A 12,340-nucleotide genomic window follows, 5' to 3' on the forward strand; every position below is an offset into this window, starting at 1 on the left:
CTCTTTTTCTTTAGTATACTAAACTACTTGGTTATGTTTCTTTGCAAGATTAAAGCGGTGTTGCGCCCCCCCCCCCCCCCCCCCCAAATGTAAAAACAGCAGCTACAGATACTGCAGCTGCTGGCTTTTAATAATGGGACACTTGCCTGTTTTGGAGTCCAGCGATGTCGACACGCAAGCTGATGTTTCCATCAACTGTCAGGTGCATGCCATTGCGGGTAAGGGTACCTGGCAGTGTAGCCTTTTGGCTTCATGCCGGGAACCCTACTGCACAAGTGCGAGGCCCGCTTCTCTCTCCTACTGGCCCGGCGGCCGGAGGAGGGAGCCCCAGCCATGACATCAATATCTGCGGCTGAGGCTCCCGGAAGTGGGAAATAATACCTGTCAAAGGCAGGTATCCTGTGCGCCCCCCCAGAAGGTTGCCAATTGCGGCACCGGAGGGGGGGAATCCAATGAGCTCCACTTTTGGGTGGAACTCCACTTTAGCCCTGGTTCACACTGGTGCAATTTGGCATGTCAAATTGGCAGCATTTGCCGGAAATGGCACTGTCCTAATCAGTGCGACGCTGCATCTGCAGCGCCTCAGATTTCAAAAAGTAGTTTTGTACTACTTTTTGCGATTTTGGGATACCTACACAGATGTCTCTGTAATCGTGGCCGAAATCAGGACAGACACTGAACTCACCTGGCTTCACTCCAGGGTTGCCAACTTTCAGTCAATTTACAAACAGTTTGTAAAATCGATAATTGTTGTATTTGTTCATTAATGTCAGACGTGCAGCCTATATGTCCGCAATGAACATTCAAGGACAGATATAAAAATTAGGGATTTTACATACTGTTCGTAAATTTACTGAAAGTTGGCAACCCTGCTTCACTCCCACAGCCCAGTGTGAACCTGGGCTTAAAGCGGAGTTCCACCCAAGAATGGAACTTCTGCTTTTCGGAACCCTCCCACCCCCCCCCCCCCCCCCCCCCCCCCCCCCCCTCCGGTGTCACATTTGGCACCTTTCAGGGGGGGGGGGTGCAGATACCTGTATAATAGTTATCTGCACCCACTTTGGGGAGAGACACACCACTCCCCCCCCCCCCCCCCTGCTGCCTTCTGGGAAACACACTAGTCCCAGGAGACAGCGGGGACCACTGGAAATGTGCCACGCTACTCACGCATGCGCAGTAGGGAACCGGGCAGTGAAGCCGCAAGACTTCAATTCCTGATTTCCTCACCAAGGATGGTGGCGGGGGTAGCAGAGAGACGAGCGATTTCTCGTCTTCTGCTGCCGACATCGCGGGCGCGCTGGACAGGTGATTGTCCAGTTATTAAAAAGTCAGCAGCTGCAGTATTTGTAGCTGCTGGTTTTTAATATTTTTTTTTTGCAGGACCTCTGCTTTAAGGTTCAAACTATACAGGTAATATCGAAGTCTACCCAAAAGTGATATTTAGTTTTTTTGGCAGATGCTAAAGTTAAACCACCTGGCAGTTTCCTGTATTGATGAAGGACTTTATTAAGGAGATATCGGTGCTAGCGATTCTGGGTGTGACCTGCTATGGCCATTATGTTTAATCAATGTTTATTGAGAACACACAATATTGCTAGCGGCTATAGCCACTGGCATAAATTGCATGAAAAATCTGACATGCTGGCTGTACCCAAGTCAATTGATGAATCTACTTGGGTGCAATCAGCCTGCCCATACATAGTTCGAATCTTAGCCAGTTTCTGCTGAATCCGCCAAGATTTCAACCATCTATGACCAGCTTGCAACAGAACACTCACGTCTACTCCCTGTATTCAGAGGTGTTGTCAACAATAGGAAGTTCTCAAAGCTTTTGTCTTGTGGAGATTTGCCATTCTATGGCCATGTTTTTGAACTGGTTGCCTGATAAAATCATGGTCTTTCATGTATTGTGTTCTCAGATCTTCACTGTCTCATCTTCTTTTTTTCTTTTTTTTTTTTTCTGCAAAGAGTTAAAGTTTTTGAAAGTGTTGTAAATGGTTTTTCCCCTGAGGCAGATTCCCATGGAAACTCGGGAGTTGCGAATTTCTCTAGAGCCTGTTGGCTGACCCCGGGTTCATCAGATTCCTGGCAGTTATCTTACTGCCTTAGAAATGGGTTTGTGCTTTTCCAGCCCCATCTATAAAGTGAAGTCAGTGCCTGTCTAAACCCATTTCATAAAACTTAAGTAAACGTATTTTCTGCTTCTGCAAGAGGGATGCTGGATTTTCCACTGAATAAGATTGAACACCAGGTATTTGGAAGCAGAGCCTTAATTACACAAATCTGCTAATTTCATGCCAGGAATGTATTGTTTTTATGCAGTTGTCAGAACTGGTCAGACTGTCCTCAGTTCTGTAATGAACTTGGAATCTGTGTACAAAAATGTAGGAATAAACTAATGCTGACCATCATTGGTTCAAATGCCTGCAAATCAGTTTGAGTATGTGTCACCTGTGTGCGTATTGGCATCTACAGAGACCTTATTTCATGGGTAAATAAAGGTGGTTGGCTGAAAACAATTCTATAGTGTCTTCTAATAATGAACCTTCAAGAGTGTCTACTCTTGGCCACCGACAAGTACACAATCGAGTTATCTGGCTAAAAGCAGCCTGACTGGGCAAAGGTCGTCTTGTGCCTTTTGTTATCCTAAAGCAGGGGTGGGCAATTATTTTTTCGATGGGGCCACATGAGAAACTAAAAATATTTTGGAGGGCCGGGCCAAAAGGCTAAACTCAATACTGCATAAAATCAATTGTATTTCTTTATAAAAAGCAGTAAATATCATTGTTGGACAACTGGTACGAGTACTTGTTATAGTTAAACAATGAAAAAGTGAGGTTGCCTTACAAGAAAACATTTGTGACTCATATTAGTGAAAATTTCCAGAGAGGATCAGAGACTGCGGACATGATACCAGAGAGGATCAGAGACTGCGCACATGATACCAGAGAGGATCAGAGACTGCAGACATTGTCCCCATAAAGTCCTGCCAAACGACAATGTATGCCGTGTCATAAATTATGGTTTATGTATGTCTTATTGTCTTAGTGATTGATTCACATCACAACTTCATTGATAGCTTTTTTTTTGTATGATTTTTAGTTTTGCTCATTACTGCCACACACGTGCAATGCATGGCTGCATGTGTGTGGCAGTGATGAGCAAAAGCAAAAATCATACAAAAAATAAGGGTATCAATTTCAAATCAATGAAGTTGTGATGTTAATCAATCACTAAGACATACATAAACCAGTGTGCCATCAATTGCTGCCAGTGTGCCATCAATTGCTGCCAGTGTGCCATCAATTGCTGCCAGTGTGCCATCAATTGCTGCCAGTGTGCCATCAATTGCTGCCAGTGTGCCACCAGTGTGCCATCAATTGGTGCCAGTGTGCCATCAATTGGTGCCAGTGTGCCATCAATTGGTGCCAGTGTGCCATCAATTGCTGCCAGTGTGCCATCAATTGCTGTCAGTGTGCCACCAGTGTGCCATCAATTGCTGCCAGTGTGCCATCAATTGCTGCCAGCATCCCCACAAGCAAGTACCTGATGATGATGATGATGAAATCTCTGTCCTGTCAGTGTTTTGCTGCCTGCAGTCCTCGGCCGTCTCAGGTCTCCTACAGCAGCCTGTGCAGTGTGCACAGTGTGAGGTGAGGAGTCGGGACCGGGTCATTACTTGGCGGGAATTGGGGGACTTTTTTGAATTCGGGGACACTCACTCCACGTGGTGACGGGCGGCTGGGAATGCCGTCAGCGGGAGGCGGGAAAGGAAGCGTGGCCAGCTCCAATGGCTTCTTCGGCTGAATCAGCGGGGGGGCGGGAAAGGAGGTGCGGCTAACACCCACGGGTTTCTTCGGCTGCACCAGCGGGGGGGCGGGAAAGAGGTGCGGCTAACACCCGCAATTCTTTCGGCTGCAAATTCAGACTTCAAATTCAGATTTCTAGCGATCCGCCCGGGGGCCGGATTAAAAGGTCCGCCGGGCCGTATACGGCCCGCGGGCCGTAGTTTGCCCACCTCTGTCCTAAAGCATACCTAAACCCAAAAGCAAAGCTTTAATGTATTGCAGTTCTTCTTTTTTTTTTTTTTTACCTGGTGATCCTGCCAGTAACACACTTTCTTAGAGTGGTAATGTTCACTAACTGTACTATACACCAATCGGCCATACCTTTTATGACCGTTGATGGTTTAACTGAATAACATTCATTATCCTGTTACAATGGCATCTGAAAGTCGATATGTCAGGCAGCAGGTAAACATGGCGCTGAAGTTGATGTGTTGACAAAATTTGTCATTGCAGTTTGTTGTCTGAGGGTCATAGTGCCCATGCTGATCTGTGTCTACAGCGCCTACAATGGGCATGTGAGCATTAGAACTGGACCATGAAGCATTGGAAAAGGGTGGTCTGGTCTGATTATTGCATTTTTCTTTTACATATTGTGGATGGTTGGGTGCTTGCGCGTAGCTTACCTGGGAAAGTTATGGCACCACGATACACTGTGGGGAAAAGGGCAAGCTGGCAGAGGAAGTGTGCTTTGGGCAATGTTCTGATGGAAAACTTTGGGTCCTGACATTCATGTGGATGCCACTTGACACATACTACCTACCTAACGTTGGTGCCCAAGTACACCCCAATATGGAAAAGGTATTCCCTTAGGCCCCTTTCACACTGGGGTGGGAGGTGCGTCGGCACTAAAGCGCCGCTATTTTTAGCGACGCTTTACCACCAATATTGTGACGCTATTCGACCGCTAGCGGGTTAAAAATCGCCACAAAGCACCTCTGCAGGGGCGCATTGCCGGCGGTATCGCCGCGGTGTCCCATTGATTTCAATGGGCAGGAGCAGTATACACACCACTCCAAAGATGTGGCTAGCAGGACTTTTTTTTACCGTCCTGCTAGCGCACCGCTACAGTGTGAAAGCCCTCTGGGCTTTCACACTGGAGACACCGCAGCGGCTGTTTAAGGTCTGTTTGCAGGCGCTTTTTTTAGCACAATAGCGCCTGCAAACCGCTCCAATGTTAAAGGGGTCTAATGGCAGCAGGATGTAAGAAATCTGCTTCTGAAGGCTTGGTGCCAGATACCACAGCATACCTTTTTGGAGGTCTAGTGACATCCATGCCTTGAGGGGTCAGAGCGGTTTAGGTGGCAAACGGGGAACCTACTCGATTATTAGGTAGGCGATCGTAAAGTTAAGGCTGATTGGTGTATCTATGGAGGAGCAACTGGGTCCTCTTGGACTGCTCCTCTGGTTTGGACTATAAACCCTTTCCACATTCCAACTGCCTTACATAGGGTGATATGGAAGAAGAGTTGATAAATGAAGAATGGAAAATTTAAGATAAATAATGAACTATAGAAGTAATAGCTACATTTAACAATTGTGATGGCTAAATGTAGTATCCCAAAGAAGAGTTTTGAGTGAAAGTAGGAAGCACTATTGGAGTCAAATTTGGATATCGAAAGTAAGGAGTATGGAATAAAATTGTAAGGAAACCAGGTCCTTTCAAGAGCTCTAGTGCCACAGAGGCAGAGTTATTAATATTCGTCCCTCTTCTTGAAGTAGCTTACAGTCGAATGTCCTTTTTAGATTCACTAAAACCTCCTAATATGAGGGCAAACTTGAATACTTTTAAATTGTATGCAGTCAGGCAGGCCCTTGCATAAAGATCTTACTCATCCAGCTCTGTTGTCTGAGAGAGATCAGTAGGTTTTCCCATCCATTCTAAATAGTGTGGATGGAACGGAAAAGGGATTGTAAAGGATAATTTTTTTTTTTTTAAATAAACGTATACCACCACTGTGCAGCTTGTTTTGCACAGAGTGGCCCCAAACATCCTCTTCTGGGGTCCCTCTGCGGCTCTCGTGGCTCCTCCCCGCATCAGATAACCCCTAGGAGAAGCACTCTCCCGAGGGGGTTATCTTGAGGGCCTGCTCCCGAGTCCAGCATTTGCATCCACAGGCATGAATGCCGAACTCGGCACCTGTGCCCACGTCATTGGATTTAATTGACAGCAGCAAGAGCCAATGGCTTTGCTGCTATCAATCTATCCAATCAAGAGCTGGGACCTTGTGAAGAGAGGAACAGCGTGTCCCCGCAGAGGAGATGAACGGGCTCAGGTAAGTAAAACGGGGGCCTGTGACTGCGAGGTGTTTTTTCACCTTAATGCATACGACCCCTTTAATGGCTGTCAGAATACTCACTGTGACTACACCCGACTGCCTGTAGTCACTGTTTTGTAAATGAAGAAGTCCTGGTTGAAAACGTATTGCCCAGTTTGTTGGCCTGGGTGGTGCTGACAGGGTCACCTATGGCTCAAATTTGCGCCATCCTATGGTCAGCATAAAATGTATGCATTTATTTGTGAAATTGTTGTAAACAATATTTGTACAAACCTGAAGGCTTTAGTCCTTCACATACTTACCCCAAGGCTACTAAAGTGGCTGCCCTCTTCACTTTTTATCTCGGTTGCACATCAGATTAAAATGTCCACAAACCTTGAAGTACATACATGTCTGCAGACAAGTCAGTCAGTGTCTGGATAGCAATTATTTACCTAGGAGAAGATGGACATACTTTGCCATATCGGTAAATGTTTATATACTTAATTTTTATGTTCTATTTGTTGCCCGTGCTCTTATTGGGAAGTGTTGGCATTGGCATCGTTTTGATTTGTAACCTAGAAAATAGCTTGGTGTTGAAGATTGGGTATGTGTCTTTCATGTTCGTCTTGGTTCATTGCACTTGTTGCCTTTGTACTGTGGAGGGACTTCATAAAGCTTCCTCCATTGACTCACATGTGCCTAATGTACCTTTTTTGTAGTACGTTTAACCCCCCCCTCCTTATTTCCAGTAGTTATGTTTAGGAACGCTAGCCTTGTATTGTTCTGGTTTCTTTTAACCCTACTCATGTTGTTGCTGCTGGTCTTTTTAAGCCTTAAAATAGTTTTTGTTCCATGTAAAAAAAAAAAAGGTGGGGGGGGGTGTGATATCTTGCTGGATGTGGCTGTGAGTGGACAGCACAAAGTATATATCTTGCTAAATCCTGGCTCTTGGTTGTAGAACGACTGAACCTGTAGGAGATGGAACAGTTCTTATCTACAAGACAATATTGTTTCCATATGACCTTCTCACAATTTTAAAGACATACAAAAAAAAACCATGACCGAATATTTTCCACCCATAGCAAAGCATTGGGGAAATGCCTGGAAATACCTACACAGGCCTAAAATAAAGAAGTGGCTATTCTGAGATGGGAAGAAAAGCTGCAGCTAGCATTGTATATGGTTTACATTTGCTACAGTTTCCAGTGTTTACTTTCTGCAGTTGTGGGAAAGCAAGATGTTTGTGTAAGCTGCTTATCATGAAACTGAAAGGTCATTCTGCCTTTGTAATATATCGGCACTTGGTGACTGCTGACTTCCATGGTCTATATAGGTAGAATGGGTGTGTGAAAAAGTGTAGGAAAAAAAGTGGTATGATGTATGTTTTGCCACTAGCAGGCGCTAGACTGGAAGTAGCACACCTAGCCACTGGATGAAGACCACTGCACTTGATTGTACAGTATGTGTAAAGGTAAACTATCCTGAGAAGAATAAAGGCTGCCCTCACTGACCACCTTCTGTCTGGTCATTACACTTGCTCACTGGCTTTATTAGTTTGTCATTGACATGAAACGTATATGCAGATTAGAAAGTCAGAAATTCCGAAACCTGTCAATCACCATGATGGCCAAGCAACTAGACTCGTATGCGGAGTCAGCAAAGGTTTTATTGAAACATGATGATGTAGATTAGGCAGCCCGTAGATTTGATTTTCCTTCTAACACAATTGAAGGCAGTAAGGCCGGCCATACATGGTTCGAATCTTGGCCGGCTCAGCAGGAGCAGGATTGAAACTGTTAATGGGCAGGCTGAATGTACCAATTCGATCGATCAACTTGGGTGTACAGCCGGCCTGCCAGATTCTTTAAAATTATCACTAGTAGCGGCTGCTTTAGCGGCTAATGATGATCACTGTCTTCTCCCAGCAGACACTGCTTCCCCCTGCCTACCTCGTGGCTGCAGGAAAGAAATTTGCTCAGTGTATGGCCGGCCTATTTGCATGTAAATATCTGACAGACTGGTTGTGCCCAGCTTGATCAATGGATCGACTTGGAGACAATCAGCCTGCCCATACATGGATCAAATCTTTGCTGGTCCATGCTGAACTGGACGAATTTCACTCCATGCATGGCCTGCTTTAAAAAAAGGACTCTGTCAGTATTTTCAATCACATTTCCAAAAGTACTTTATAATGCTGACTACAGAACTTCTTGCAGAAATTGGAGACTAATCGCATTGCTGTAATTAGTCTGATCAGAGGAACTTGCCTTTTGTAGGGCTTCTCCATTATCCTGACCAATGTTTCCCAGGCAGGGAACAGTCAATTAGACGGGATGGATTTTTACTGCCAATTACTGTTGGTTCCCAGAAGACAGCCACCACCAGCAGATCCACCACTTTTTTTTTTTCATGTACACAAACCTGCACAGACACCTGTCCAATGTCTACAATTTCAGGCACCATAAGGCAGGCCATGGATGGTGTGGATTTCTTTCCTGCACCCACTGGTTGCAGGAAAAAGATTTGCATGATTCCTTCATCAGTGTTGACAGAGGAAGCCATCCTGCCGAGGCATTGTGTTCTCCCGGTGCCGTGGCTGACAGGGGAAGCTGCCCTGCCAGGAGAAGACAGTGATTATGGTTAGTGGCTATAGCAGCGATAAACACGTGTAAATCCGCCAGGCTGGTTGTACCGAAGTTGATCAACTTGGTACATGCAGCCTGCCCATGCATGGTTTGAATCTTGGCCGGGTCCTGCTGAACTGGCTAAGATTCAAACGGCTTATGGCTGGCTTGATTTAATTCAGTATTGCCCTGCACCTAAGAAACGGACTACTCATCTCCAGCCCAATAATGCACATTAGATGCTCTTTGACCAATATACATGTTTTTAAGTGTGTGTGGGCTTTTTCAGACCCCAGCTAGCATTACCAAATGATGGGTGTGCTGGGGCTCTTTCTGTACGGACCACAGAGGCTTCTTGCATCATCAATTCTTGGAATTCTTGTTCTTGGAATTATATCTATATCTTAGTATTTGAGTTTGTTTCATTGTATGCATTGTCCATCTCCCACAGTGTCGTCCCATATGAGTAGATTACCAGAAATCTATATATGGAGCAAGGTATAAAGTGCCAGGGCACTGAGGGGTGCCAGGAGCAGTACAGTGCTAGGAGCTCTCACTGTCGCCAGCTTTATAATGGAGCCAGTGTCAAGTTTATGCCTACTCTAGCCAAGTTTAGGAACTCTAATCTACATTCTCATCTCCTCGAAGTGAAAACTAAATATAGATTGTTCTGGATGGCACTTTGAAGATATCAGATTTTCCTGTCCTGAGCTGTATTTACATTTTTTTTGGCTGCTTTGTAGCTTTTTTTATGCAAGCAACTACTTTTTTACCAACTGGAAACTGTTTTAGCCTGTTCATTTTGGTGTTCGGTTTCCAAAGTGGACATAATTGCATAATTTCTCAATGTCATCTGTAAAAGTGCCCTTGCATCTAGTGGAGCACTGTATGAGGTTCAGTTAATGTTTTTTCATTGTGTTCCAGTGTACTAGATAAAGATGAATTTATGTTGCCATTTCTAAGTAATATACATGGGTACAGTGGCTATAAAGTCTACACACCCCTGTTAAAATGTCAGGTTTTTGTGATGTAAAAAATATAATTTCTGAACTTTTTCCACCTTTAGCCTAGGTTCACATTTGTGCAAACAGACATCGCATGCGATTCTCACCCGCACTGCGGGGCCCATCGCATTCGATGTCTTTGCAATGCAAGTTCAGAATTACAGTTGTATGGCTAAACTTGCATTGAATTTGCACAAAAAAGGCGCAGGGACCTTTTCCCCCTGCGCTGAAATCAGATTGCATGGGTGTTCTCGCCTGTGCAGTCCAATCCTGTGCGAGTTCACAGTTCACTGTGATCTGTGAACCAATCTGGAGGTGTCATTAACAATGTATTGACACCTGCAGTGGTTCGCAGAATGCAGTGTGAACCGCCTGCGGGAGAGATGCGATGCCAGAACTGGCGTAATCATGCTGGTTTCCTCATCGCACAAATCCTAGGCTTAGTTAACCTAGGCTTGGTTGTCCAATAATTGGGGGTTAAAACTGGCGATAAGGAGGAAAACCACCGCCTGGCTATTGTTTGAAGAGCGATCCAAACAGATTGTGCTTCAGACAGCAAAGCAAGTCTAAATGAGGTCTAAGTGATTAGGGATCATATCGCCACACAGTGGTACTGCATAACACAGGTATAAATTTAAAAATAAATTTATTTCAGAAAACATGCAAAACAAATTGCATTACAATTCATTGGCTATTCACAAATATGCCTTGAAGCAAAGACAACACACCACCTATGTATCAAGATAATAATATACTTAAAATGAGGGACCCATGGGTCACGCTCCAATAATTGACAAAGTAGCGTAATAATGAAAGAGGCGGTGTGTCATAGTGCAGTGTCTTTGCTTCAAGGCATATTTGTGAATTGCTAATGAATTTTAATGCAGTTTGTTTTGTGTGTTTTCTGTAATGTATTTTTAATAAATGAGGTCTAAGGCTCATGCACGCTATAAGCTTAAAAAAAAGGGGCAAAAAACACCCATAGCGTTTTTGTGCCAGTATTTTAGCAGCAGTTGGAAACGTTTTAGCATTTTTTTCTGCTGGCAAATTGCTTTCAAAAACACAAAAATAAAAATTCTACTCCTAGAAGCAGAATCTTCAAAAACACTTCTGGACTAAAATGGTGTGCATACACATATAATAACACTATTTGCTTCTAGTAAAAAAAATTTTTAAAAAAATCCGTAAGCTGCTGATTTTTTTTTCAGCTGGTGTGCATGGAGCCTTGAAGTTAGTATTGCAATGTTCACTTTGTCCCCACACGCCTAAATCAATGTCGGTTTTATTTAAATCTGCAAATTGGTTCTGAAGTGACACATTTATTTGTCTAAAGCACTTATTTTAATTGGCTAGCCAATACTAGCTACACTGAGTGAATGTTCACTCGAAGATTCTTTTTGTTGTGGCTTTTTGTGGGCTTTTGCTTGGATAGCTTTACTAACTGTGATGTAACAGTCGGTGACATCAAGGTCATTAATTCAGCTACAGCCAGACACAGAGAGGGCCAGTGAGGTGAAAGCAATACCCATCTGACCTCCACTGACATCCTTTTTCCTGATTTGTTTTGCTTGTAACAACAGAATACAATTAAGTTAAGGAAATTGCATGTGCCAGGCTTTAATAAATTGATATGTTAGGCCTTGCAAAGAAAAAGGAGTTGTATTTAAAGCAGTTGTTTCACTGGTTATAAATTGGCCATAACATACAGCAGTGTTCAGGTTAATGTAAATGTGATTCTGCTTTAGCATTTTTCCTGGATGGTCTTCAGAATATAGGTTCAAGTGCACATACTTTTTCTAGAAATGCTTTGTGTATCAAATTGTTGATCGTAAGTATGATGGGTCCAAAATGTCAGGTTGTATGATTAATGTGGTTGAATCTGACAGGTTCCCTTCATATTTATTGGCTAGTTATACAGTGCGTTCATAAAGTATTCACTTTTAAAAAAAAACTAGAATATCGCATGTACTTGCGCATTTGGACCCTTTACTCTTGATGCGTTTTTGGCAGCTACTACAGCCTAGGTATCGACTGATTATCGGTGCGGCCGATTTTCACATTGGACATATTGGTAAAAAAACTGACCGATATTGCTTCAAGGGGCTTTTACTGGGGTGATGCATGCAGCTGCATGCATCACCCCGGTACCGTTCTTTAGAGCGGACGGTCAGCAGCGAGAGGGAATGTTCCGTCCCCCCCATATCTTCCACCGCTCGCTGGGGCTCTCCTGTCCCATGAGCAACCAGCTGGCACATCCACCGGCTGGCCGAAGACCCGAACAAAGCTGATGCTTTGTTCAGGTCTCGGCTCTAGTAATCCGAAGGCTATGTCATGGCATCACTTCCTGGATTACTGGCATCTTAAAGGCGCCAGTGTAAAAAAATAAAGTATTAAAAAATGCAGATCTTAACGTTTTAAATACTTTGAAGTACAGAGGAGGGGTTTGGGGTCTTATAGACCCTCGATCTCTCCATAAAGGGTACCTCTCACATGCCTATTACTGTCACAAGGGATGTTTACATTCCTTGTGACACCAATAATTTTTTTTTTAAATGTACAAAATATCGGCTGTCGGCAGGAGAGGTGGCTGAAATATCTGTATATCG

The 12,340-nt window shown here is 44.1% G+C and overlaps 1 protein-coding gene across 4 annotated transcripts in view; it reads left to right on the forward strand.

Annotated features, from left to right (window-relative positions):
- Positions 1 to 12,340, forward strand: part of MTUS1 (microtubule associated scaffold protein 1) — a 110,835-nt gene that overhangs the window by 73,262 nt on the left and 25,233 nt on the right. The window lies entirely within an intron of this gene.

This window comes from Rana temporaria, chromosome 1, assembly GCF_905171775.1.
Source record: "Rana temporaria chromosome 1, aRanTem1.1, whole genome shotgun sequence".
Classification (NCBI taxonomy): domain Eukaryota; kingdom Metazoa; phylum Chordata; class Amphibia; order Anura; family Ranidae; genus Rana; species Rana temporaria.